Source organism: Halictus rubicundus, chromosome 3, assembly GCF_050948215.1.
Source record: "Halictus rubicundus isolate RS-2024b chromosome 3, iyHalRubi1_principal, whole genome shotgun sequence".
NCBI classification, from domain to species: Eukaryota; Metazoa; Arthropoda; class Insecta; order Hymenoptera; family Halictidae; genus Halictus; species Halictus rubicundus.
The window spans coordinates 19,117,931-19,144,906 of NC_135151.1; the positions used below are offsets into that span (position 1 = coordinate 19,117,931).

Here is a 26,976-nt window from a genome sequence, read left to right on the forward strand (position 1 = left end):
GCATACTCTGCAAAAGTCACGTGACCTTGGCTCTTAAACTCTTAGCAGGACTCCGCGACGTAGTCAGCTGTTGGACGCGCGTAACAGCGAACTCAACGAGGACCCGGATTATCGAAGCAGTCCGATGAAGATTGGTCAAACGTGGCGAGACTTCTTTAATCCGCGTCACGCCCGCTGGTCTGCGTCGCTCTCTCGCGTCCGGATAAGGCTGAATGTCACGATGCATCATGCTCTCTGCCTTTCAGACCTAACTTGAACATCGTCTGCATCTAGGCGTAAATCTAAACGAGATTTCAGAGACTACACAGACTCGATCGAGCCTAGCATAAATCTAGCCTATACTTTGCCTGTAGCAAACATCAGTTTACAGCAGATTGAACTTGGGGGATGATCACCTTTGACATAAGCCCAACATACTTTTGGCTGAAACCCAATCTTTCCTCTGTTTATATTGTTCCTACCTATACAGCGTTTACTCGATATATGTCCGAAACACGGGACCAGCCAGGGACATATATCGGTCAGGAGATCTATTCTTTGATCGTACAAAATGACTCCACGATATATGTCAACAACACGGGTCTTGGCAGCGTCGCGTATCGTGCAGGAGACTTACCCTTTTTATATTTACAGTACGAGGCGTCCGAAGCTTCTCGAGCTTCGCGGTAGTGGGGATAATTCCGCGACGTTTATCATCGAGGCCTTGGCGACATATATAGAGAAATCACTGTATACCCCGCGGCAGTGGGGATAATTCTGGGACTTTTATCGGCTAGCCATTTGGGACTGCCTGAAAAACTTCTGGATTTATTATATCTCGACACGACCTTGTATGTTCGACGTTCAGTTCGCGTTAGGGTGTCGGATGGTTTTGAATTAGGCAGCTCTTCTTTATAAGGGACAGGTGATAATAATCATTATCATCCGATCCGGGAAGGGCATATTTTTTCGACGTTGCGTAAATGCGGCCAGCTACGATAAGGTCGTAAGAGTGCGTGCGCCTCGGGGGAACTCTCCTCGCGAACGCGTGCATCACGCACAACCCTGCGACAACTCCTTTCGACGGGAAAGTCGCCTAACTCCCTGCGCGTCGTTCTCGGCGTCCTCTTCCTCGTACTCGCACGCACACTGACCTTCGCCAATGATGCCGTGAGGGTCTCTCTCTCTCTCTCTCTCTCTGTCTCTAGGCTACTCACGGAAATTACGCCGTTTTCAATTAAGTTCGAGGGCGAATCATCGTGATAACGGGCGTCATTTGTGTGCAGGTTCTCCCGATCCCTGACATTAATAACGCTCGTTCGCCGGCTGGATGAATTTACTGGGCCACACTCTGGGGAACGTTTTTTTTTTCGCTCCGGATCTATGATGTTCCATCATGACTTGACTGACGAGCCGTTTTTACGGTGGATTAGGGCGAAGAACCTACTCGACTTTGAGAAACACTTAAATATTAGAATTACCGAGAAGGGTTACCGAAAGGTTGGACGTTCATTTTACTCTCGAGCCTGGCGACAGCTACCGTTCACAGAGATTTTGTGTTTGACTCTACCCGCGAAATGTACCGGGTGATTTACAATTTAACGGAGAAGTCACCACAATTTTTGAGACATGACAGTCGGACAAAAAAATGCTGGAAACAAAAGTTAATTAATTTCGTGTGGTATACAAATTGCATCATTAGGAGTTTCACATTGATTTTATTTTACTTTATTTGTTTGATTTTATTGTAGAACAGATTGTAACACGTTAACTGCCAGTCCCGTATGACTGACAGTGATTTTTGACTAGGTTTAGAAATTCATTTTTATTGCGACATATCCGGATAAAACGAATTTTATTAGGATCTTCAGAATTCAGAAGGGTCGGGGCAGCATCCCCTATGATACATTTTCAATTTCTAGTTTCGGTTTCGTTAATTAAATTACACTGATTCTGTGAGAATCTCTGGGATTGATCTCTATTGACACGTGGTAACGCTAGGTTCACGGGACCTGTCAAAATGGCGGCTTTTGATATTTTGAATTTACGATTATCAAGATCGTAAAGATGCATCCATGATGAATTATTCAAAAAATTGATTTCTTCGGGTGTGTAGTGTTTAAAAAATTGATAAAACTTTGGTCAGATGCGCTCTTGTTATTTTGATAAAGTAATGGAAAATAGTCACTTTTAGTGCTCCGTGAACCTAGTGTTAGAACGAAGACTAGGCTACCAGTAAAACTATTAAGAATGCGGTGATATAATACTGGTTGATATGATTGAAACTTCCAGTTTCGGTTTGATTAATTAAATTACACTGATTTCGTGAGAATCTGCGGGATTGATTTTTGGCACGTGTTAAACGTCGCAGAACGAACAGTGGACATTGAAAACATGAGAAAATAGACCAAACACTTTCCAAATAAAGTCAAATAGAGACTATGCTACCGTGGTCAGTTAATCGGTTTCAGAGAGCGACTTGTCAGACACCCTGTATACTCGCGAGCCACACGTCAAAGGCCGCACCAGCCGTAGAAGATACTACGAGATCGCGTTATAGTCGGTGTAAGGAGCAAGTCAGGTCTCGGTTATAGTAGCCGCAGGAAATAGGATATATTGTGGTATGGTACTTAGGAATTATTGAGGATTATGTGCAGCGGCGAGCGCTAGGGGAAACGCAGATAACGTACTCGCGGAAGATACAGGAAATGTTTGTGGTCGAGTTACTAGTATAACAGGTATTAGAGATGATTTATTGCAGATGAGATACGGGAGATAACCTATTGTAAGAGATAGAGTAAATATTAGAAGTAAGGTGAGATACGGTGGATGCAGATGTCAGGGATGATTTAAAGCCGATACGAAAGGTGGCCAAACTATAGCAGATGCAAGAAGTACCCCCAGGGGGACGAACATCGATCGGTCTATAGCGCACGCAGGTGAGCAGTAGCTGGCCTATCAGAAACAAATTAAGAAGCATCAAAAGCCGATCGGTAGATGTAAAGAGCGAAAGAGCACTGACCCTGTTCGATTTTGTACATGTAGTAGTTAACGATGTTCTCCGTAATGTCTTGGTCCCTCTACGCGTTATCCATCGGCGATTATGTCATAAGTTTTGAACGTCCACCGGCTAACAACTTTTTAATAGATCCTTGAACAGCAACTTGAATCGTAAACCAACAAGTCACCCCCCGGTGGCGCAATCTAATCATTTCGCGTGGTGTTATTATAGTGTCAAAGTCGCCGAACAACCCCTATGGAAACAGCAGGAGAGAGGGGTACTGTTGTACCGAATAACAGTTGAGGAATTGATCTATCAAATATAATTCTATGTTAATAATTCGCGAGAAAGAAGATTTCTAAGCTATCTTTTTGATACAGCGCTGTTATTGAGAGTCCTGTTATTATAGTAGGCTTCCGGCAATCATAAACGCGGCAAACACTGGCGGCGCAGCTCGGTCGAAGTGTATCCAGTACAAATTGAACATAACGACGGATCCGGGTTGAAAAATGCGTTCAGTTTAAAAACGACTTTACCCATTTGCATCATAAATCGTGCCCGGCCTGACTATCCGTGTGTCCATTCATCGAGCGATGATTAATCCCTCGCGGACCGCCCACGGACTCGACAGTTCTTCCTCGTCATCAATTTCCTTCGACGGTGCTCTTCGGTTACACAAACCAGCCTCGCCTTGCCGACTAATTACGTTATTAGCCGCGTTCGGGATCGCGATGGCTACCATTCTGTGTCTCCTCGCTCCGATTCGCGTTTCTTGTCGGGCCGCGTCCGGGCCGGGCCGGGCCGGGCGTCGGGCTAATAACGGGCCGCAGCGCGGCGCGGCGTGGACGATGAATCGAACGGAAGCACGAAACGGCCGGTAATTTGCATAGAGAAGAACATTAGTTAATTACCAGAGACATAACCAATGATTGGTGACCGAGCGCGGGCCACAACTCACGGCACGCTTAAGCCCGAAGTTATTGCCCGGATCATCGTTAAAACTCGAAATGTATCAGTCAGGAACAGTCGGCCGCGGTCGCGCGTCCACGCGAACGCGCTTTAATCCCCTAACACGCGTCACTAATCCTGCGTTATGACCTCCTCGAACCCTCCCCGCCCACCCGGCCGCTCCCGAATTCGAATAGAATCGGTTTGAAAAAATATTGATCCGAGAGCACGCCAAATTGGGTTGCGCGCCCGGGGATTGTGCTAGATTGCTGCAGATTCCGTGACGGACACTTTTGTTAGCAATTTATTGGACTCGTGGAAATATCATTGCGGTTTTTATTCTTCAATTTTAACCCTTTGTACTCGAAGCTACCTTATCTCCGAAACGAAACATCTTCGAAACATTTTTTCCGCGAATTTTCTATTTCAGTGTAATTTGTTTTTAGAAATGCCAAGCGCAATTTTGTAATTCCGAGGCCAATTACACACGGAGAGCTCCAGCTTTATCTCATTTGGTGCAATATTGAGAAAGTTATCGTCTCTTTCCAACTTTGTTCCAATATTATAGTGACTCACTGTACATAGGTTTATCTGCCAATTTGAGCTAAACGACGAGTAACTGTTGTACGATCAACTTTCAGTTCTTTTGTAGCCTCTCGAGATATTCCCCTAGGATCTGCCTCGATAATTGCCCTTAGCTCATCAGTATCAATTGTAGAAGGACGTCCGCGACCCTCTTCATCATCGTGACTTTCATCTCCGTCACGGAGATTTTTTTAAACGAGCGTTGAGCTGTATGCTGATTAATAGTCCCCTGACCAAACGCGTTGTTAATATTGCGAGCAGTCTCTATCGCTTGACAACCTAATCTAAACTCTCTTATAATAAGATCGCTCTTTGCTTTTTCTCTTGTTTTCGCTCTGACAGCGAACATCCCAATAACACACGGTCGCAACAAAAGACGGAGCACAAAACGATGGATGGGGCTTCAAACTTTTCATTGTTGTAATACAGAGTGAGTCGTTTAAAACGGGCCAGCTGAACAACTCGATTGGTGATAGAAAGAAACGTGTCAGACGATACTTGCTTTGAGGACATCTGTAGAGGACGTGTGAAGGTCAACTCTGTTTCTTTAAACGGAATGATAATATTTTTCTATCTAACAGTCATTCAAGATCATTGAGGGTCAACTTCGACGGAGAATATTCTACTTTGAGTTGACCTTCGCATGTCCTCTACGCATTCGCCTACGAAAAACTATAAACACGAGATTATGCCACCCTCGGAGCCAAGCGAGTTTCGTGTGACGCAATTTTTTCTGTCACCAATGGCAACCGAGCTATTCAAAACAGTAAAAACATTTGAAGGATTTAAAGATACTGTTGCACTATTTACTACTTGTTAAAATTACTAAGAAAAGACACAAACGTGTACGTAGCTCCTAGCTTTTAAAATCAACGCAGACAATTTTCATTTTGCATAAAAATCTCCAGTCTGGATGCGACAGTATCGACGCGAAAATTGAAAAACTCGAACCATACAACTGACAATTAATTAAAAACCACTAAATCTGTAGAAAAACCGCATGAAGTAGCACGAGTATCGCGACGTACGTATGTGAAAACAAATTTGACAGTAGCTTGTCCGCTTTAAGCGACAGAATTACACGATTTTAACGAAAATATGTGACCGAGTGATATTCGGCGTGAATCCTCTCCGGAGCCAATTTGCCCGTGTTTTCGAAAGTGGACAGAACCCGAGCCGCGAGGGTGGCATCGTTTACATTGTAATTCATACGCGTGAAATCGTGTTACATTCGACGGTGCTCCTGGAGCACATTCTATTTTTACGTGTCTCTTGGATCTGTTTCTAATTGCACGAGAAGGGTTCGGGTAATCGTGCACGTCAGCCAGCGGAGGCCGCTTAATGAAAGCAAATAAAGTAGCCTCGGAATAAATTCAGTAGGGTGCTGGCGAAAGAAAAGAGAGAAAGAGAGAGAGAGAGAGAGAGAGAGAAAGAGGGAGAGAGCGACGGAAAGCTGGTGAAAACGTTGATGTATATATGGACCCGTTGAACGGCAACGTTGCTGCAATAGGAGGGGACCTATATTGGACACTCTCGGGAATTAGGTTTCGCGGTTTCAATTAGGATCGCGGACGAGTTATCGTGATAACAGAGAGTGAAAGGGGGAGAGACGAAAAGGACGATTACCGGGCTCGTTCGCCCCGTTGAAATTGCACGAAGAGCTCGACCGATGCGATTTCATTTTGATCGAATCCGCGCGGAATGCCGACAGCAGCCGGTCGCTAGCAACCTCTCATAGAATTGTCCAGCGATTTTTCACTAATTTCCGCGTGATCGATGTTTAAGTGCGCGTACCATTGCGCGGAGATGGACGCACGTTTATGCCAACCATTTATTCTGGAAACAGGGAATCCGCCCCGGAAAAATTCAGCACCGTTCCCTATTACCAGGGGGACCCATGAGTAATCAATTATTTTCAAATCTAAAACAAACTTTGTTTGTCTGAACCAACGTTGACACTTGCTGACCTTCAATACATCTCCGTAAACATCGCAAATTTTCATTTGTTGTTACCGTTGCATCAAATACCGCACGAAAATGAAAAAGTATGCAATGACGAATACGATCCTCCATGATTATTACAGGGTTGTAAAAGAAAATTATACTTTTTAGAATAGTTTGAACACAGGCTGCTGCGTGTTTCTTCGTCAACGATCGGCACAGAACTAAAGGCAAAACAAATTCTTTACAAATATTTTAAGTTCGCGTTTCCAAAAGTTTTCGTTTTCACTCTATCGGACGACGAAACAATATTTCTTTCAATTTTCCAATAAAAATTCAAATTCGCGTAGACAGTTTAATAACGAACACCGCGGCTAAAATTTCGTTTGCCCTCTGCCTTTGTAAGCCAGCGTGTAGAACCGCGAATTTGTATGAAAATTGCCGGTCTACGCGTAACGAGCTTACAAGCTGCGAAATATTACAGAGTTAAAAATTCCAACGAGGAAGCTTACCGTCCAGGGGTTCGGGCCATTTCCCGTCGGCTGTAAACAGTGAAAGTTACTTAAAAAAAAGTTGCGTGGAGAGCCGCGCTACTCGGAGCTAGATCCCTGAATCCTAATCGCCGAGCAAGCCGTCCCCGAATACCGTCGCGAAGAAGAACTTTCGAACACGCGTAATCGATCCTTGTGCAAACACGCCGACGGGGGTTCGTTAGTTGCCGACGGGGGACGAAGTTCCCTTTCCACCTGGCGGAAACGCAGCAGGGACCATCGATGCGACCGCTAATTATCCAGGACAGTGGATTAAGAGCGACGACATGAAAATGAAAAAGATGCTATATTCCGTGGAACGATGCGGGTCGCGGCAGTAAATCCTTCTCCTCCTCGTCGCGCATAACGAGTTCCGCCTTTGCTCGACCCCTGTCTCTGCGCAGACACATGCAAGTAGTGATGGGTAGGCTAGGAAAATCCGTGCTGCACTTTCGCCAACTTTAACCGGAATTTTTTTGTGGATAATTTCTATTAAGGCATTTTATAATTTTTATCACATTTCTGTACACATGCATAGAGTGATGGGACATTTGGTAAATATTAGGACCGTTTTTTACTGTTTGAAAGACTGTCAAAATTGGTCTTAAAAAATAGCTGAATATGGGGGTTGCTCCTGGAAGCGTCGAAACATTTTCAAATTGTGAAAGAAAGAGTCCATACAGTCCTTACGTTTTCACAACGCGGCAAGTCAATATATATAGCAATATATATAGCATACACTGATTTAATACTGATGCAATATATATATGATAACATACACTGAAACATATATATATATATATATATATATATATATATATATATATATATATATATATAATTGAATTGTTTAATGTTGCTTCAACAACAAAGGTCATTAGCAACACGGTACACTTTCTTACAATATATTATACATATTTGTATCCTTGATGTACTTGGCAAGACCGGCGGAATATGTACAATGTAAAAAATAAAGAAAAAACAGGTGTCAGAAGAATTCTTGTAATGTAAGAATTTCCGTAAAAGTTCGATACGTTGACTCAGGTGTAGAACCAGAAAGATTCTACGGCGCGCAATAATTTCCGTAACCAAATAAAAGCTTGAATGTGGGATGAATTATTTTGAAACCGTTTCTCGCAGATCCTAATCGAGTTTGGTACGCCGAATGTGTCGGCAGAAATACTGGTTTTTGAAATCCGGACAAAGAGTCGCGTTAGCCGTGTTTGACGCGACGACAGTGAGCTCGTTAAATTTTATCAGGGGTCGAATATTTTTCGAGCGGGTTCAAACAAAGCACGGACCCATCGCTAACGACAACCAACACAACGTTACCGCTCGACGAACCTCGTCCTCCATCCGTCCGTTGTATCTTGCGACTTTTCGAGTTATCAACGGGGGTTTTATTAATGACAGCTAGACGGGGGCCACCCGAGGTTTATGGAGGGACATAAACTCTAAACTGATTAACAGTAGCCGGTAGCCCGCGCGCCCGGTATATGCAATATATATGCAATCGCGGACGGACCTCTGGAGTGAGCGCCCGGGAAACCGAACTACCCTGCGCTGTGTCTCGTTAGCAATACACCCACGGTTTATAGTCCATCGTCGGCAGAGGTAACATTGGCCAATTAAATTGATGGATGTCTCCGACGGCATTAACCGGGCGCGATACCTAAGTAAAATCGAGCGTAAATCTGGCAAGGAGTGTCTCCGATTTTACTGCCAGATCGTTTTTCATCCGTCCAACCGTTTACCGATTTTCATCGAATCCTCGATCCTTTCGCTCGCCCGGGCAAACTTTATTCCAACGATTTCGACTTTACGATTCGGCTCGAATATGTTGTCCGCTTTCTCAAAATTTATGGAATTTGAATATAATACGCTAAAACCGAATTCACTGGAAGATTTTACTGCGCTCTCGAATGAAAACATTCAGTCCAGGTTGAACTCCGTTGAGAACTGTCATCACTAGACTGCGGATTTTATGCGTTTATGAGAAAAATGAGTGTGATTTAAAACGGTAAAAAGATTAACCTATTTGCATCATAAGGAAATATTGTAAGAAGTCTTTTATCAGCAAACTGTTTTTTTTTTTTTATTATATTTAAGTACAAAAGTGACTACAAGTAAAAGAACTTCATATTTCAGCATTATAAGAAAAAATAAATTGAGCGTATATATACGCTCCGGTGATAGTGACCAGGAAAATTGAACGCATATATACGCCAATGATGATGATGATGTTAACCAGTTAGCTGTTGCGACCTCTTTGAAAAATGTGTACCTAAGTTGCGTCGCAAAAATTAACCGCTGTTTCAATTATAGCTGTTTTGACGAGTATACTCGTCATGACACAAAATATTGCCATTTCTTCACGACGAGTATACTCGTCAAACACAGTTAACTGGTTAAAGGAGTTCGACAATGTCGATATACCATTTTTAACAGCTTACTTACCATTGTAAGGCGCCACTAAAAATTGCTGTATCATTATTCAAAATATTTTCTACATTATTAAATTTGTTTGTATTTAATCAATTACTAAACTTTTCAGTACTGTACGAGTAAATTGTACCATTTTCGTATGTATAGTTATGTATCGAAATGTTTCGTTTTAGAGTTGAAATGTCTTCGAGTGCAAAATAAATTTTTATTTAGCTCCTATAGATTGCAATTGATGTATACAAATTTTACTTTGCACAAAGATCCGCAGTCTAGTCGAACTTTACACTGTGCTTGACATAGTTGGCGGAACAGAATACAGTAGTGCACACTTAAGTGTCCGCGTTCGGTCCCGACTGCGGAAACTGAGAAAGATGGCGTTTACGAATTCGACCGAAGGAAGGGGAGGGGACATGTGCGTCAAGCGTCAATCGGTCCCCTCAAAGCTGAGTCAAAAGTGCCAAATTTAGGAATAGCTGTTACGCGTGTACGCTACCGTCGAAAATAAAAGCAACCACGGTAGCGCCTCGGTGCTTTTGTTCTCTTCCACACGGGACTCCGGCGGACAGGACGCATAACTCGGTACGTATCACGGTGGATCCATTAACCCAGAATTTCATTGTCAAGTCACGAATATAATCCCCGACAGCTTCAATCCGCACCTGTATCGTGTCCCCGAGCGTGCCCTCCTCTCGCAGCGCAGCCGAAAGGGATGAACGGAGCATCCGCCTAATCCAGGAGGGCCAACCCTCGAAATGAAAGCGGAGCCCGATCGCGATAAGCGCGAGCGCGCGGGCGCTGCGCGTCGTGGTCGGGGGCATTGATAAAGCGCAATTAAATACATCTCGCGCGGCGATCGACCCTCGTCTTCCGCCGCTTCGCCCCTCGCCCCTCGAATCCACCCCTACGGCTCGGTTGTCATCGTTTCACGGAGAAAAGGGGGAAACCTCTTTCAGTCACCATGGAACGCAAAGCGGATTAATAGACCGCGCTAGTACTCGACCTTTACCGTATTCCAGCGCGACGGTACTCTTTTGTCAGGCGACCCTTGCGCGCACCGATGCGTCCGCTCGCCGGCCACCGCGGCGATCGCCGAGCGCGTATAAATAATATCTATTAATTATGTTTGCCCGGGAGGATTTGTGCACGGGGGGGTGAGGGGGTGCAGAGACCGTTGGCGGCGGCGCTGGCCGAGAGAGCAATAAACGGCGGCCGCGGTTTATCACGAAACGGAATTAAACGGTTTACGACTGGACCACAGATTAGTACGGACGCGATGGACGAATGCATGGGTGGGTCGCGTTACCGTTCACCCTCCTCCCCCCCCCCCCCCCACAACAGAGTTCCAGCGACCCCTCGATATGCCATAGGCCGAACACCACCCCCGACCCCCGTTAATATTGTCCGCGTGTTCGTACGTTTCAAACCACTCCTCCACCCCCTCGATTCTTGATTCGAATTCAAAACGCGTTTGAGACGCCCGGAATTATCTTGAGGCGACTCCGTGCGCGCGAACGATCATGGTCCCGGGTGGTCGGTAATGGCGCCCGTTTGTCTTCGCACGTGCAAAAACGATGCGGCGTTTCTTCGTGCGATGTCGTTAATTGTTCGAGCGCGGACCCATCGGGGGGTGGTTTTATTGGTTAACGACGGATTTTTTGGGAAGTCTCTTGGTCCTTCGTAGAATAATAGAGCGTTACGACGTTTACCGAGTACGGTAGAACCTCGCTCGATGCACGAAACTGGACCGAAAAAATGTCGTATACAGTAAGGAGCATAACTGAACCAGTAACCACAACTTTTTTTGTAAATTATTATTTGTTGCTAGGAATATAGAAGAATAACAAAAAATAAACATTGTAATTATTTTTATCGTAGTCAGAAGTAACTGAAGAAATTTTTTTCAATAACTAATGTCTCCTCGTTTAGCAATGACAAAAAAAAAATAGATTGACTCGGTTTTGCACCGGTCCGTAGAAGAAATGTGTACGTGGAATGTTCTAGTAGTATGTTAACATCTAGCACTTTGGTATGTATGTTTACAAAATATTCTTGGCACAGCTGAGGAATGCGAGAATTATTGTTCCATAATGACGGTGTTGACGAATGTAATGTAAACGGGTAAAATAAGTGACAAGGTTAAGGTTAAGGTTAGGGTGAGTAAAAAGAGAAAAGAGTTAAATGCAAACAACGTATTCAGAAGTAATTTATGGCGCAAACTCGCCCGTTTTGTGCCACCGGTAGAAAGACACGAGGTACAACAGCGTAATTGAGCATCATTCGCGAGGAAATAGCGTTCGAATGTATTTAACTTGGACGATTCAAAACACTTTGGTTCGAAGAAACGGGAAGAAACCGCAGCTATCAACCAGCAAATTGCTCAACTTCGTTCAATTCACGGGGATGCGGGCGACCGGGCTGCACGGTGGTGGCACGGTTCAAAGAATGTCATTGCGAATTCTAAGTACCGACAAACGTCGACTCACGACAAATCTTCCGGGAATCTAACGAGTTCCGTGACGCGGACGCCGGCGAAGACGGTGGGACAAAGAAGGGATGAGGAAGAGAACGATCGGGGAGGGGGTTCGCGGGAACATCGGGAATTACGGCAGTAAAACTAGATACGCATTACATTCCCATAAAGTCGACCGACGAGTTCGTCACAGACAATCAGACCGAAGTTTATGCCAATTCACCGTCTCCACCCCCGTCGGTAGCGTCAGCTCTACACGCAATCACGATGTCGGATCGAGAACTTCGGGGTCTGATTTATTCAAAGACCATTTTCCGAGTTTCTCGATTCGTGGAGAGCCGCGGAAGGAAGGAAGGAAGGAGCCCGATAAGAGAATTACGATAATTGGACGTGGCACTCTCGCGATCGATCTAACGAGATTCTCAACGCCTCCCCTTCGCCCCTTCGCCCGGTGTTTCTCCACGCCGCGTCTCGGACAAGACAGCCGGCCCGACACCTCGACGGTATTCGAAGACCGGGACACCCACTTTAAAATCGAATTACCAATTCCTTTTGACTCCTCGATTTTCCGCTGCGGCCGACTCGATTTCTTCTCGAACGTCCGAACGGATCTCGTATGCTCGCCGCCTAACAGCCTGCGCGGCGATCTCTCGCCAGAAGATCCACCTAAATACACAGGCTCGCGAAAGTATACGAACGTCCTTTAACCTTTTTCTTTTTTTTTTAATTTATTTATTTATACAGGTCGCATCAACAACTAGGTCATTAGCGACCACAGATATTATAGTCCTTTAACCTCTTCCCGTGCCATTTAGTTCGACGAAATCCGGGCCCAAGCGGTAGGGGTCAATGCGCGGTAAACAGACCAGAGTGATGCTCGAAAACAGTTGCAATACTAGCCGAAATGTAAATACCGGTGATACAGTCCTTTGTAAATCGTTCCGCGACTCTGACTCGCGATGTTTACATTTGGCAGATTTTCAGTCCACGAGTCGTACTCGTGATGTTTACGTTTGTGCCGAAATCTTCGTCACGAGTCAGACTCGTTGAAGTACGGGAAGGGGTTAAAACGGTATAACTTTTTTTAAATCGGACCAAACGACCCGACTTTTTTCTGAGCAACTAGAGGAATTGGTTTGCCGAATGACGGGCAAAAAAGATTTTGAAAAAATTGCGATTGCTAGGAGTTACAAGAACAAACGAAAAAGGCACTTTCCAAAGCATTCTTACTTGAGTCTGTAATTAAAATTTAATATATACGTTTTGTAGATCTGCAGGGTGTTCATTTGAAATATTTCGAAAAGTATGAAAGATATTAAGAAAAGTGTAAAACACGTGTCCAAGGACTTCGAAGGGGAAAGAGTCAAGGTCATTTGAAGGGCAACTTTGTTTTTTCAAGTGGGAACCTATATTTTTTATCATGGGATATTATTGTACGTTAAAAGACCAGCAATTTTCGTAGGATACTTTTTTTTATCCGCGCACTAGTTTCGGAGATATTTAAAGAGAAGTAGGGCGAGTCATACTTATACTGCGAGAAAGTTTGTAATTTCTTTACAATTATAACAAATTTTAAAAATGTTCTCCGTTGTTTTCTAAACAATAATACAGACGATTCTCTCTTTCCCACTCAAAATCCTTGGACACGTGTTTTACACTTTCTCAAATGAACACCCTGTATATTGGTTATACATATGCTGAAAATTTCATTTGAGAAATTACCCGAACACTCCAAATAAAAATTAGGAGTAATATCTTTAATCGATTGTTTAATTTAATCTAGTTTTTGTGGTGATAAATGTTACGTTCTATATTTATTTTCTTTCGCTACTATTACCATGGCACAAAATAAATTCACCAACGAGAACAACATTGGAAACGTCCTTTTGCTTTTTAAATCGATTGATATATAGAAAATGTTATAAATTTGTTTTTGCTGTAACCCACCACAATGTAAAAAATAACTGTAACCTTCTCTGTTATATTCAATTGTAACCGAAGTGGTCGCTAATGACCTAGCCGTTAATGCGACCACTTTAAAATGAACGTCTACAAAAAAAAAAAAAAAAATAAATTCACCAACTACTACTATTATTATGGGACAGGAGTATTAGTGATCCTCTTTTAACACTAGAACGACCGAGCAATAAATGCGACTGACGTATACTGCTTTGTAACAGTGACAAGACTGTGCCCATTCAGACTTCATACAACTTTTATTGTAATATGTGCTTCAATGAAGAGGTTCGTTAAAAAATTTCCGATGAAAACATTTTTACAATTTCAGTAAAAAAATTTTCCGTAAGAATTTCAGTAAGAAGAATTCACTAAAAAATTAGGATGCAGTCATTTTGACTGCTACGGTCGTTCTAGTGTTAATGCCATTCAAAACCAGAACGCCCTCTCAGCTCTCGACTAAAATTTTTCAGCCGCATGCTTGGCGTTACGCCTCTCCGTCGGCAACTCGATCCGTTCGTCTATTTGTTCCAACGAAGGTGGAAAAACGAACAAGATGAAAACATTGTTGTTCAGGCCACCGGAATAGCATCCGCCCTCGGGGCACTCCGGTGTTCTCGGCAGGATGAAAGGAGGAAGCGTAACCCCTTCGTCCGCGGAAGAGTTTCCCGCACGTTAAGATGTATCTTGCTTAAACGTGACGTATTATTTCAACGATCCTCGTGTGTTCCCATTACCGCGCGGGCACACGTTGATGGAAGGATCGTGCGTGTAACTCTTTCGACCCCCCTCGCGGTTTGCGAGCGCGGAGAAAGCGCAGGGGTGGCGACGGTATATTATACTTGGCGAGGGGGCGGTTCGGTACGGTTCGGGACGGAACGGGACGGAACGGGACGGAACGGGACGGTGTGGCTCCGGCGATACGGTCGACCGAGGGCGGAGACGGGGAAAGTTAGGGTGGATACCTGCGGGCAATCTACCTGTATTAAATTAACCACCGCGGAGAGCGCACAGACTCTGCTCGTGCTCGCGTGTCCGGGAATGCTCGAAAGCGAAGCACGGACACTAAGAATTCATTAGTCCGCCACCCTCGTTGCTAACTCGATGGCTGTGCGTCCCGCCTCTCCGCCCCGTTCCTACTTCTTGTCTTCCTCGCCACCACTCACGAGGATCGATGAATTCTTCCGCCGAGGGTGAGTCTTTACCTGCTATTTGAATTATTATTGCCGGGGACGATTCGACGTTAGAACGTCGTCGATTCCGCTACCCGATTATCTGGCAGATCCGACGTCTATCGATCACTGGACGCTTCGCAATAATTGGAATGCGGACGTAAACAAAGAAAATGTGACGAGGCCACCGCACACGCTCCGGCTTGTCCTCTCTTTCGCTTGTGATGCCATCGGTAAGTATTCCAAGACGGAGCACTGTTCAGAGTTGGGCGGCAATCGATTATTTTTATTATTATTCTATTTATAGGTAATACGCTTATATCTAGATTATTCAATTTTGTTACTTGTGATTAGACTACGGTTTTTATGCATTTGTGGCAGAAATGAATACGTGAAATACGAAACTGCGAAGACGTTGAATATATGTATTGATATATTAAAATTATCAGAAGCAGAAATACATTTTTATTTAGCTGCTGTTCCCTGCAATTGACTCGGAGAATTATTAATTCGCATAAAGATCCGCAGTCTATTTACGGTAGGCAATTCCATATTTCTGGTATATAATTTATACACGTCTGTCACGATATGTCTGTCGGCAAAATGTACTACATACTTTTCATATTGTTCGTGATCATAGCCGCCTTGTGTTCCGATCCGGAGCGACGGGGGACGATACAAGTATATTGTTTCTAATTATTGTGCGCTCAACTACGATTTTCGTCATCTGTGACATACGGCACGTGCGCTTCTTTTGTCATCGGCTGCTATCTACATATAATTTGTATCATTTATGCGTAGTAAACAATACGTTTACAACGTGTCGTTAATGCCGACATTGATGCCCCTGTAGAAGGCATTTCGTAATTTCTGACGTCATGAAGGTCAAGACACGCGACAAATGTTTCGTGTCCTGTGTGTGTTCGATGTTGGAAATTATGAAGCGTTTACGAGAGTATGTATGCTCGCCTAAACTTGTCCAGAAAGATTTAATCAATATTATCAACATTTGAAAAACCATCTAGAGCTAAAGTAATTAATGCTCGTATACAGAAATGTCAATTTTAAATTTTCTTTCGTCCGCCCCTGTGCTCTTCACATTTCAACTGAAAATTAAGACAGCATTAACAAAAGCAAGCAATAGTATTAATAGTCTACGAGGCTATATCGTGCGAGAAAAAACTTTCTTAACATACTCATTATCGCAGTACCGTTTACGCTGATTCTTCGTTACAGTAATCAGGACATCTATTATAGAAACACCCTGCACATTGCAATTTTCTGTGTTCGCGTTTTATTAGCGAGTCGTATTACGATCCGACCGATCGTATTTCTTCGTGTCGCGTGTCCAGGAAGCCTCGTAAGCCGAACAGTCTGCTAAGAATTCATTACAGCTGACCACCCCCTTTTTATGCCGGCAGTTATATTCGACATCGTGTATAACGCCCCTGTTGAACATCGACAGATCGTTGGTGGCCGCTACAAATTGTCGCAGCTCTGAATTACACATGCAAACCAAGAATCATAAGTGTAATTAAGCGATGGCCGTTTATGCCGAACGGCGCTTCACTAATCTAGACAATTCGCAGAACTGTGAATTCCTACGGATTTCATTCCGTTAATGGAAAAATTTGACGACGATAAAAGTTCAACAAAAATTTCACTGTACAGGATAACAATTTTTTGTGAACTGTAGGCTCAGGTATACTTATTCGAAAAAATGTTAAACGATGGAAAACTATGTAAAACTGTTTTCCATTCCGATCGAAGAAGTGTCATTAAAAACACCAGTGTCACGATAAAAATTAAACACAATTTTCTCTGTACAGGATAACAATTTTTTGTGAACTGTATGCTTAGGTATACTTGTTCGAAAAAATGTTAAACGATGGAAAACGATGTAAAACTGTTTTCCATTCCGATCGAAGGAGTGTCATTAAAAGCACAAGTGTCACGATAAAAATTAAACACAATTTTCTCTGTACAGGATAACAATTTTTTGTGAACCTTAGGCTCAGGAATACTTGATTGAAAAAATGTTAAACGATGTAAAACTGTTTTCCATTCCGATCGAAGAAGTGTCATTAAAAGCACCAGTGTCACTTAAAGTGTCATTTAAAGTTTAGAATTCCGTCAATCGTTACTAAAGAGTTCCTGTTCCTCTTCAATTTAATGTTCAACCTCTTCAAGAATACTGACACATACGTGTACGTTTAGTTTCAATTAAAATTGTTCCAATGAAGAATAAATAAAACTAAAAAAGAATTGAATGTCAGGTTTTTGTCAGGTTTACAAAATTCTTCTCTAAAGAATATTAGGTGTATGCAAAAGTTTTAATCTTTATTAATCGTCCGTGCATAATAATTTAAAATTATAATAACCTTTTACCTCTTTGTGCAATTACTTGTTCGTGTATGAATAAAAGAGGATTGAGAAAAGATTGAAACTTTCTCATACTAATAGTTGTAGTTCCTTGAAAATTATAGATTCATTTTAATTACAATAATGTATGGTTAGTTTCTTTTTTCAGTTTTCCTAATTCAAGTGGGGTGTGTTTTTTAAACTGGTTTGTTCCTTTTTGCCTCTTTTTAAGTCGATCCTGAGGTTTACTGTTCATTTATTTCAATTTTGGGATCTGAATTACGGGTCCATCGATTTTCATTGGCTTCTTACAATTAGAGGGAGCGCGAAGAATGGAGGACGATAACTTTTCCAGAAGCGTTACCGGTGAAATACTGTCGCACAATGGGTGTAAATACCGTTGAAATTAAGCGACTTCGACGAGGCTCATTTCCGTTTCATTTGCTAAAACAAATCGTACGCCGATTATCCGCGAGACTGCGATGAATGTGCACTTAGCTGATGAGAGGCTACGCGAAGCGTGCACGCGATACTCGCATGCCTCTCATACAATGTGCATAAGCTTCTTTAACACGTGTCAAATCGAATTTGAATAAACACACCATCAACGGTATCTTCTATCACGTCTCCTCTTCAACGCCGTACTCGAGAAATGACGATGATTGATCATTGACCCATCTATTATGAAATTGAATTTTTTTAACATAAATTCAATATACATTTCAATGCGCTTTTCAATAACCCAATAAACTTTCAACTCTCCTTCCCTCTTCGTCTTGTAAAATAGAAAAGTAAAACACGGAGAAAAAAATCGTTTCGATCGATAATAAAAATTGTTTTCAACCCAATAAAATTTAATTAGAACGCGTTGTTAAATTCAAATTAAACTTTTGTGCGTTATTTTTCCTTTTATCGCGCACGAAACGGGAGGTCGATTAATGGTTTCAATTGGCCATAATTAATGTGTCCCGGCTCGGTGAAAGTTTAAAAATTATTTCGACGCTCGAAAAATCGTTTCCCGCTGAAAGCGAACCGCTTGAAAATTTAATTTTCGCGTACCGTCGTCGGAATAATTTCGACTATTATTATCGTCCGCGACCGGACGTATTAAATTTCAATCATTCCGAAAATTTTGACGTAATTGATGGGACAAATAGCGTTAAAAAATCACCGCAACCCGAGTAATATTTCCCTTTTCAATATCCAATTTAGCGAGTTTTGTTTTGAAACGGGTAGACCGTTGACGCCTTTACAAATAAAAATTTGTTATACACTATTCCGATCGAATTAAAAAAGAAAAGTCAATTTAATCCCATATGTTAATACTGTATACGTAATCAGTCCCATGATTCATGGCACACACTTTAAATCAGAATAACTTATTTATAAATGGACCGAACGACCCCAGAAAATTTTAGCAAAAATGCAGTCAGTCTGAATTAGGAAAAAAATGGTAGAAGTTGCTTTTTACAACTTTTTTTATTTAGGCTTGTAGCGAAAATTTAAAAACTTTTTTTTATAGATTCGCATAAGTTGTACCTATACATGCTGAAAAATTCATCGAAATTGGTAAATTGGTTTGCCGCAGTTCACTTCCGCTGACAATGCGCCGATCAAGGTCACTGTCACAGTAATAAAATTATATCGCACGATCGGGATCGTTGAGTGTTCCCATCGATCGACGGATTTCTCGATCTGCGTAACACTTGCATATACCCAAGGTCGATTCGCACAGCTGGGGCCGGCAGCGAATTTGAAATTGAAGATGGTCACCGCAGGCCTCTTGTATAATAATCACTATTTATCTGAATCGAGTTGACGACTCGTGAATGAATTCGTTTATTCGCGGCCGACATTTATGATGACAAATGAAACGCTTCTTTTTCTTTGAAACGAGCCGAGATTGAAATCATAAAAGATAGTGGAGCACAACTTTCTTATAATTTACGATTGATCAAGTCTTTCACTGTCGTTTCAGAAGAATATTATCCGAATTCGAAAATAATAAAAAAGATAAATCAGACTCGTCCGATTATACGAAGGCTTAGCCAGAAGCGAGCATGTGGGAGGCAGTACAATTATAGTAATGAACTACAAGAAAGTATAATCAAAAATTGGAACGCACTGAAACAAAACCGAACAAACAAAAATGATACAAATCAATCCAAAAGTATTTGTCAGATGTTATACGACGAAAAGGAGGTGTTGTCGAATTATTAACGTAACATTTGGTCAAATATATTTATAAAAAAATATCGTGTTTATATTTTCTTTTCTAACTTTTTCACTGAGGGTCATACTTATTTATGTTTTTGTGTTTTCATTCTAGAATTACTGTGTTTTCTCGATATATGTCAACAACGCGGGACTTGCCAGCGACATATATCGTCCAGGAGATATTCTTTGATCCACGCTGAACGTTGTACCCGCCCCGAATTATGTTTACACATACCCCTCGGTAGTGGGGATAGTTCTGCGACTTTTATCAGCCAGGTATTCGCGACAAATATCGAGAAAAGTATGCAGAAGCTAGAACGTATAAAATCCGAGACTCATTTCTTTCAAATCTTTCGTCTTGCGCTATTGTCCAGCACGGTGAGTGTGCGCGTGGATATCTGAGCTGCCGATACGCCCGCAATCCAATCGTGAAAACCGATTCCGCGGAGCCGAGTAACATCGGCTAATTAATATCGAGATAACGCGGCGCATTACATGACCAATTATACATTCGAGATTAGAGGACGAGTCATCGCGGCGACAGCAGCGTGGGCAAACGATGACGGAGCGATGCGAACGCGCACACGTAAATAAACCCGCGTGCGCGATTAAAACGCGCGGCGTTATCCGGCTAACCGTGTAAACGTCACTGCCGCCTGGAACCGGGTTAGAAAAATCGCCGCTGCGCCGCATAATGGTGCACTTTATCCGCGTAATTGACTCAATGACCATTTGCCAACGTGGAAGACCGTCGACGTCGTCGTCAACTATGCCAACGACGACGTCCACGACAAACCGTCGAGGTTTCTTTATCCGGCTGACCCACTCAGATTGCTGCAGCGCAAAAGACGTTCCACCAGATACGAATAGAAGGCGAACGGTAGAACGAGAGGGAGGGGAGAGAGAGAGAGAGGAGAGAGCTCGATAGGAGAGCAAACCGGCTAGAAACGAGACGGATAGATAGAAAGAAGAAGAGCGGGACGCACCCGAGGCCCGCGGAGAACGCGTTATTATTGCTCACTAAATGAGTCACTGTCCCGCGGGCCAATAAGCAGCGAGGAAAACGCGATTCCTATTGCAAAAACTCCTGATAACCGCTATCTATCGTTACGCGCGCGCGCTCACGCCGCTGTCCAGCAGATTTATACCCACGGTTGTTGACTAACCATCGCCTAATGAAATCCGATGCCCCCGATCGATCCGATCGATCCTCCTTCGTCTTCCGGCTGCCGTTGATGCTGATCACGATTATCCCCCGGACCCTCGGGAAACGCGATCGCCCGAATTCCGTGAATCTGATAACAAAGGGATCGAACGTTTTGCAACCAGAAGACACGGCGGGCGAGGATTGTTCATACGCAAGGAGGCGATTGCTAAGAGGAAATATGAGAATTTCACAAACTGGAAGAAACTAAAAAATTAATTTTGTCTTTCTCTAGGGGGTACGACGATCTTCGAGGCCGGTTTTATCACCATTCACGAATTTTTTTTCGGAAAAACTGTTGACACTCTTGCATTGAAATTTTGCAGGCATATTTTTCGGTATTTGAGGTTCACGTGTGAATTTTTTAGTGAAAAAATAATCAAAATTACAGGAGTTATATGTATATTTTTGGTAGAGTGTGTTTTGAGAAACATGGGCTCTTCATTTGTTTGGAACTAATTGCAAACTGTTCGCGTAAGTGGAGTATTTTTTCGCAGCCAACTTCACATTCAAGCTGCATTGTCATTATATATTTTTACAGCTGATATAGCAAGGCTTGTTTGTGAAAAAGTATGTTCGATTCTGCGCAATAGTTATTGTTCGGTGCCCTATCAAATATGGAAAGTCGAAAGCAGCATTTTCGGCATATTTTACTCCTTTACTATCGATAAGGTAAAAATGCTTCTCAAGCAAGAAAAAAATTATGCGCATGGAGAAGATGTACTGATAGAACGCCAGTGCCAAAACTGGTTTGCAAAATTTCGTTCCGGCAATTTTGATCTTGAAGATGCACCACGTTCTGGAAGGCCAGTTGAAGCTGATAAAGGCAAAATTGGGTAATTGGGTAATTGGGTACTTTGGTATTGCACCAAAATGGAGAATATATAATTAAATAAAATATTTATACGCTATCAGAAAATCGTCTTTCATTTTCAATAACAAAAATTACACATTCCGAACAACCCAATAATTTTTGTCATAAACGCCTAAAATCCCCAGGTCTACAGACAAATCTATCAACGTTGAGAACAATCGGATTGAAGTTTCCCGTTCACGGGGACAATGGAATATTGCATGCGGACACCCTAGCAAATTTCCTCGACCAATAAAAAAAAAAACGTCCAATACCGCCCCCTGAGCGAAGAATGCGATCTTTGTTTTCTGCATCGAACAATACGAAGGTCGGTCGAAATATTTTCAATTAGCCCCCGGGGGCTTTGATCGAGGCCGAACCGTTGTCCACCGCCAAGCGATTAATTCAAATCACGAGCATTCCACACACTTTAATTCCGATCATAGCCGATCAGCCCTTTTCGTCGAACGCGGCCCGCTGCCCTTCATTCGGGTTTTCTCTGAGGGGTCGGGGGTGCGGTGTAAACTCGCGGGCTAAACTGCCCGGTCGACGGAAGTTCCGGAACTTTAAACCGGGGTTTATCGACTAATTTAGCCGAAGCCAAGGACACCCGAGAACTCCGGAGACAGACTTTGCGCAACGATGCTCCCGATTGGACGGCCGACTAATTTCGAACTCGATAAACCGAGGCGAGAGAACCACGGCGAAGTTTCGATTCCGTAGCCGTGTTGAACGCGTCCCCGGACGGCCGAGATTTCGTTAAAATCAACGCAGAAACTCTGCTCAAGTTTAATTCTATTAAAGTCGTCCGCTTGACCATTACCGGACTCGGTGGCGATCGGCGATTAGATACCTGCACCCTATTGTCAGATCGGTGGATTAATTGCCCCGGGATTGGGCCGTGATTTCTCTATATATGTCGCCGAGGCCTGGGTGATAAACGTCGCGGAATTATCCCCACTACCGCGGGGCCACGAAGCTCGAGAGGCCTCGGTAAACATAACACGGCTCGGGTATGTCTCCTATACGACCTTGGCTAGACCCGCTTTGTTGACATATATCGAGAGTTCACTGTATTAGGTTGCTGCGTTTGAAATGTCCGATTTTGGAATGCAAATATTGTGGTTTAGATCAGGAAATGATATTACAGGCTGCAGGTTTATTATGTACGATTTTAACCTACCAAGCATATTAACAGTATCTGGTAAATATTGCCTCATAAAAATGGAAACCTTAAATTTATTCAGATTGTCCGTAACTTTCAATATAATAAATGCTTCGACAAGGCAATTGATTCAGCTATTTTCCATAAAGGAATATTTATAGTTTCAATAATTGTAAAATATAAAACCGGTTATTTTGACCGTAGTAGGTTTAGTGTTAAGGTATGATGCTGATCTTTAAGGTCTTGTCTTTAGTTTTCAGTTGGAAATTTAACTTCCAGTTTATTTTACTTTTTATATGAAAGTTTAGGAGTAAGCCCGTATAAAAATTAACATAAATACATATCTCAGTACAGTCATTTATAAGATTATTCTACCGCATATTTCACTCTGCGGCGACGCGACGGAGAAAATGACTGTTCACGTGAATTTTGGACTCCTGGAAATTGATTTCGCTTGAAATTTGATCGATCGTGCGCTTTATTAAATTCGCTTCCACTCGTTAATTCAATTTTCTTCCGTATCGAGTTCAATCAGTGCCCCCACTTGCTCGTACGCGTTTGATTAAAATTTATTTTAAATTCTCTGAATTGATTTTCGGTTCCTGCAACGGGTTTCATTAAAATTTATTTACGGTTATCTAAAATGAATTTTATTTTGTCTCTACTTTTCTTACGCTTTCCCCGACTAGTTTTCATCAGTGTTGACCGGGTTTTATTAAAAATTGTTTCAGGTTATGTTGAATGATATATGTCTTAGCTTGATATATAATATGTAGAGTAACGTTTACAATGATTCACGGTGATTAACTGTGTAGTTGTAGTTTCATTTCAACATTTGCAGATTTCATTCGGGGAAAGAATTTAAAGAAGAATAAAAAACCTAACTGAATTTGATTACTAATCTGTGGCACGAGTACGGACTTCCTATGGTGCAGGAGCATAATCATTGCGTGACGAATGTACCTAATCATTCGCTATGTGTAATGGTTAAATGGCGAGCGCAATCACGCTTCCCGATATTCCGACGAAAAATGCGGGGAGCACGATAAATTGGCTGCGCATGATAATTTTGTGCGCATTTCCATTGCACTTCTGCATTTTGTTTTAGACCTGTCGCGTCAGTGAAAAAACATTTAGAATTTTTAGTAACTATCGCTTTCAAAGAGCAGAATCATTAATTGGAAATTAAAATTTAATGTCTTCTGATTCATTTATAGACCCTTTTTGTGTCCCAATTGGAAAACAATTATCGTGCACTTACTCTTCAAACTCGTCTCGATTAGGCGAAAGTCTCCGGTGTACTTTTCGTGAACGTTCCCCGTAATAAAACAACGATTACAATGTCTATTCGATAATTGTCCAAAACACGGGTCTGGCCGTGGACAATCATCGGCAAGAAGATACTATTCTTTGATCCACCGCCGAACGTAGAAAAGGACAGCGAAGCTCGACGTCCTTGATCGTTGAGAAGTGCAAACATAGTAAACTCGGGTATATCCGTGCGAGGTCATTTCTAATCCAATAACAAAACTTCTTTATTTTTCATTGTTTCTTTTGCGGGGCTTTCGCCAACATATTCGTGTTATTTTTCTAATGAAAATTCAATAATTCGACTTTTTATTCTCATATCGTGCTATATTTACTTTTACTACGAGTTTATATCATCAATTTATTAAAAATATTGACATTGACGGAAGTACAGGACTTAAAAAATTGTGTGGGTCACAAAAAGATTATAGAACCACTGAGAAAATTGTGGGACCTGTAGGAAAAATAAGTATAAATTATCGGGCCTGTGTAAAAATAATTGTAAGTACGAGGAATAATTGTATAACCTACGAAGAAAATGTAGATCGTCAATCTATCCGATTATTTATCTTCGTTGCTCTATTTGAAGGCTTGTTTAAACATTGAGCACGAAAGTAGATGCACCTGTCTTTGGCCAGACACGCTGTGCACAGCAGGGATGGGCACTATTGTCTCAATTGAGACAAGACCGTCCCCCACCATGGCGCCTACTGTCACCAGCGTGCGCGAGGAAGGTGCGCGCTGCATGAAAGAGACTTTGGTGGGGGAAGCAGGCGTTGGAGGGGCCCCTACCGTGCCCATCACTGATCTACAGAGTAACTACAACGAGCAGTAATTCTATTTTGGAAGAGTTCTCTTCTTCCTGGTTGCATGGAGCTGCAACAGACGAGTGTAAACTGCGTTCTGAATCATGTTCAGGTCACGATGCATAAATATCGCGTTCGATCTTCCGGCCCGCGTTCGCATGGTTTCTGTAACAGCGAGCAGAACCGCGAATTAATCGCATCTTTCCTCGGGGAGCATTAATTTTCACTCTTCGTTTTACGGGTAGCCGTGAGCTCTCTCGTAAAACTGTGCACACTTCCCCAGCCGGAGCACTTTGATTTTGTATACCATAGTACTTGAGCAACTGACAAGCCTGCCCGGAGCTGGTAAATCATAATATTCATTCGGAACGAGTTCTTCGAATAGCTAAACGTGTTGTAGGTAGCATCCTATTAGGATTATGATCCACTTCTTCGTCTTCTGATGGTAATTAAAACACCAGCAGAAATTAATTAAAACGCTTGCGTCACATTGAAGACAACATTTTACCAGCTTCTCTGTTTGCATGCTGTTTATATTATGTAAACGCGGGCGATCCTCCGCGATTTAAGTGCCACAAACCGTAACGGAAAACAGGTTAATCGCAATGATTTATGCGGCAAAAATTCCTTCCAAACGTTGTAAACAAGATAAGTAACATTCTTCGAGTATAATAAAAATGTCAACAATTTTCTTGTAATAGACTGCAAATTAATAATCTGTAGAGTCGGCGGATTTTTATGCAAAGCATCTGTTTCTTTCTTCAGCCAGTCTAATACGGTGAAAGCAGTATGCATACGGTCCAAATTTGGATTTTACGATCCAAAAAGTATTTAAACATTACATTTCCGATTCTCAAAAAATAAATCTCTCTGTCTTATTCTCAAAAAATAAATATTTTCCTAGAAAAATTACGTATGATACAGCAAATGGAAAACTGAGGACAAGAAAAATGCTACAAGTTCAAACGTCTGTGGAAACATTTTGGAAAACTTTTTCCGAACGTTTTACGAAATCTGTGACTGCTAATTCTGTTTAAACGATTGTAAATATATACCGAGTAACGAGTTCGTGCGGTTGCACGATTTCCAGATGGCGCACCAGTCCAAATGGCTCGCTTCGCGATATGAAACGGGATATTATTAAACATTGGCATTGAATATTGCACGCGATGAACCGGCGAGTTATCAATACCTCGGAAAAAACTTGTAATTACTTCGCCGAGCTTCCTGTTTGACCTACTGATTCCCTGCGAACAGCTCCGAGGCTTGTTTTCTTGTAATTTAGATACGAAGATAAATGATCGTATCCGATGATCGAACGTTGAACAAATCAGTACGAGTTTCAATGAGTCACCGAGGAACACTCGTAGCGTCTAGGATCGACATTTTAATAATCCTATAAAATATTAATTAACACTCGAGGTCAGAAGATCGAAGATACCGACTTTTCGACGGAATGTTCATCCTCAACTGTGCATTATTAATATCTATCGGTTGCATCTCGATTAAGAAACGTGCTTTCCAGCAGGAAGTACACGCAGCCACGTGTTTCTGCGTTATTTCTGTCCCCTACGCGTGCTAAACGGCGAACAATACTTAATGGCGGTGTTCGAGCCAACGTTCGCTTTGGCAAATCACTTTTTTTCTAGTTATACTCGCCCCCACGCATTAATTACTATTTTATTATTCGCAGACAATATTACGATCTATGTTTTCATTTTATATATTTGGATTTGGTGATTTTAAGCTTGCAGATTTTACATGTGAAGGAAAAAAATATAAATTTTCGCTAAAAAAAGTTACACCAAAATCCTAAAATTTCAATCGTCGAGAACCTTAAATAACTTTGGAAAAGTTACGAACTCGAACTGAACAAAATTTCACGTTTCCAAGTCGTAAGTTAAAACTGTCAAAAATCCAAGTTTAATTTACAATCGCTAATACGTTCCTGTAATTACGCGTTTTAAAAGCTCATCTTTCCACGCCCACAAACTAACTTCCACGTACCCTTATCACGATCGTATTGTAATACACA

At 42.2% G+C, this 26,976-nt stretch overlaps 2 long non-coding RNA genes across 3 annotated transcripts in view; both read right to left on the bottom strand.

The window, feature by feature from the left end:
- LOC143352909 (uncharacterized) overlaps positions 1 to 26,976 on the bottom strand; it is a 166,778-nt gene that overhangs the window by 87,252 nt on the left and 52,550 nt on the right. The window lies entirely within an intron of this gene.
- Positions 17,497 to 18,297, bottom strand: LOC143352282 (uncharacterized). The gene is made up of 3 exons (XR_013081889.1): positions 18,131 to 18,297; positions 17,991 to 18,066; positions 17,497 to 17,832 (listed from the first exon to the last, which is right to left on the bottom strand). It is a non-coding gene; the product is annotated as an uncharacterized LOC143352282 (long non-coding RNA).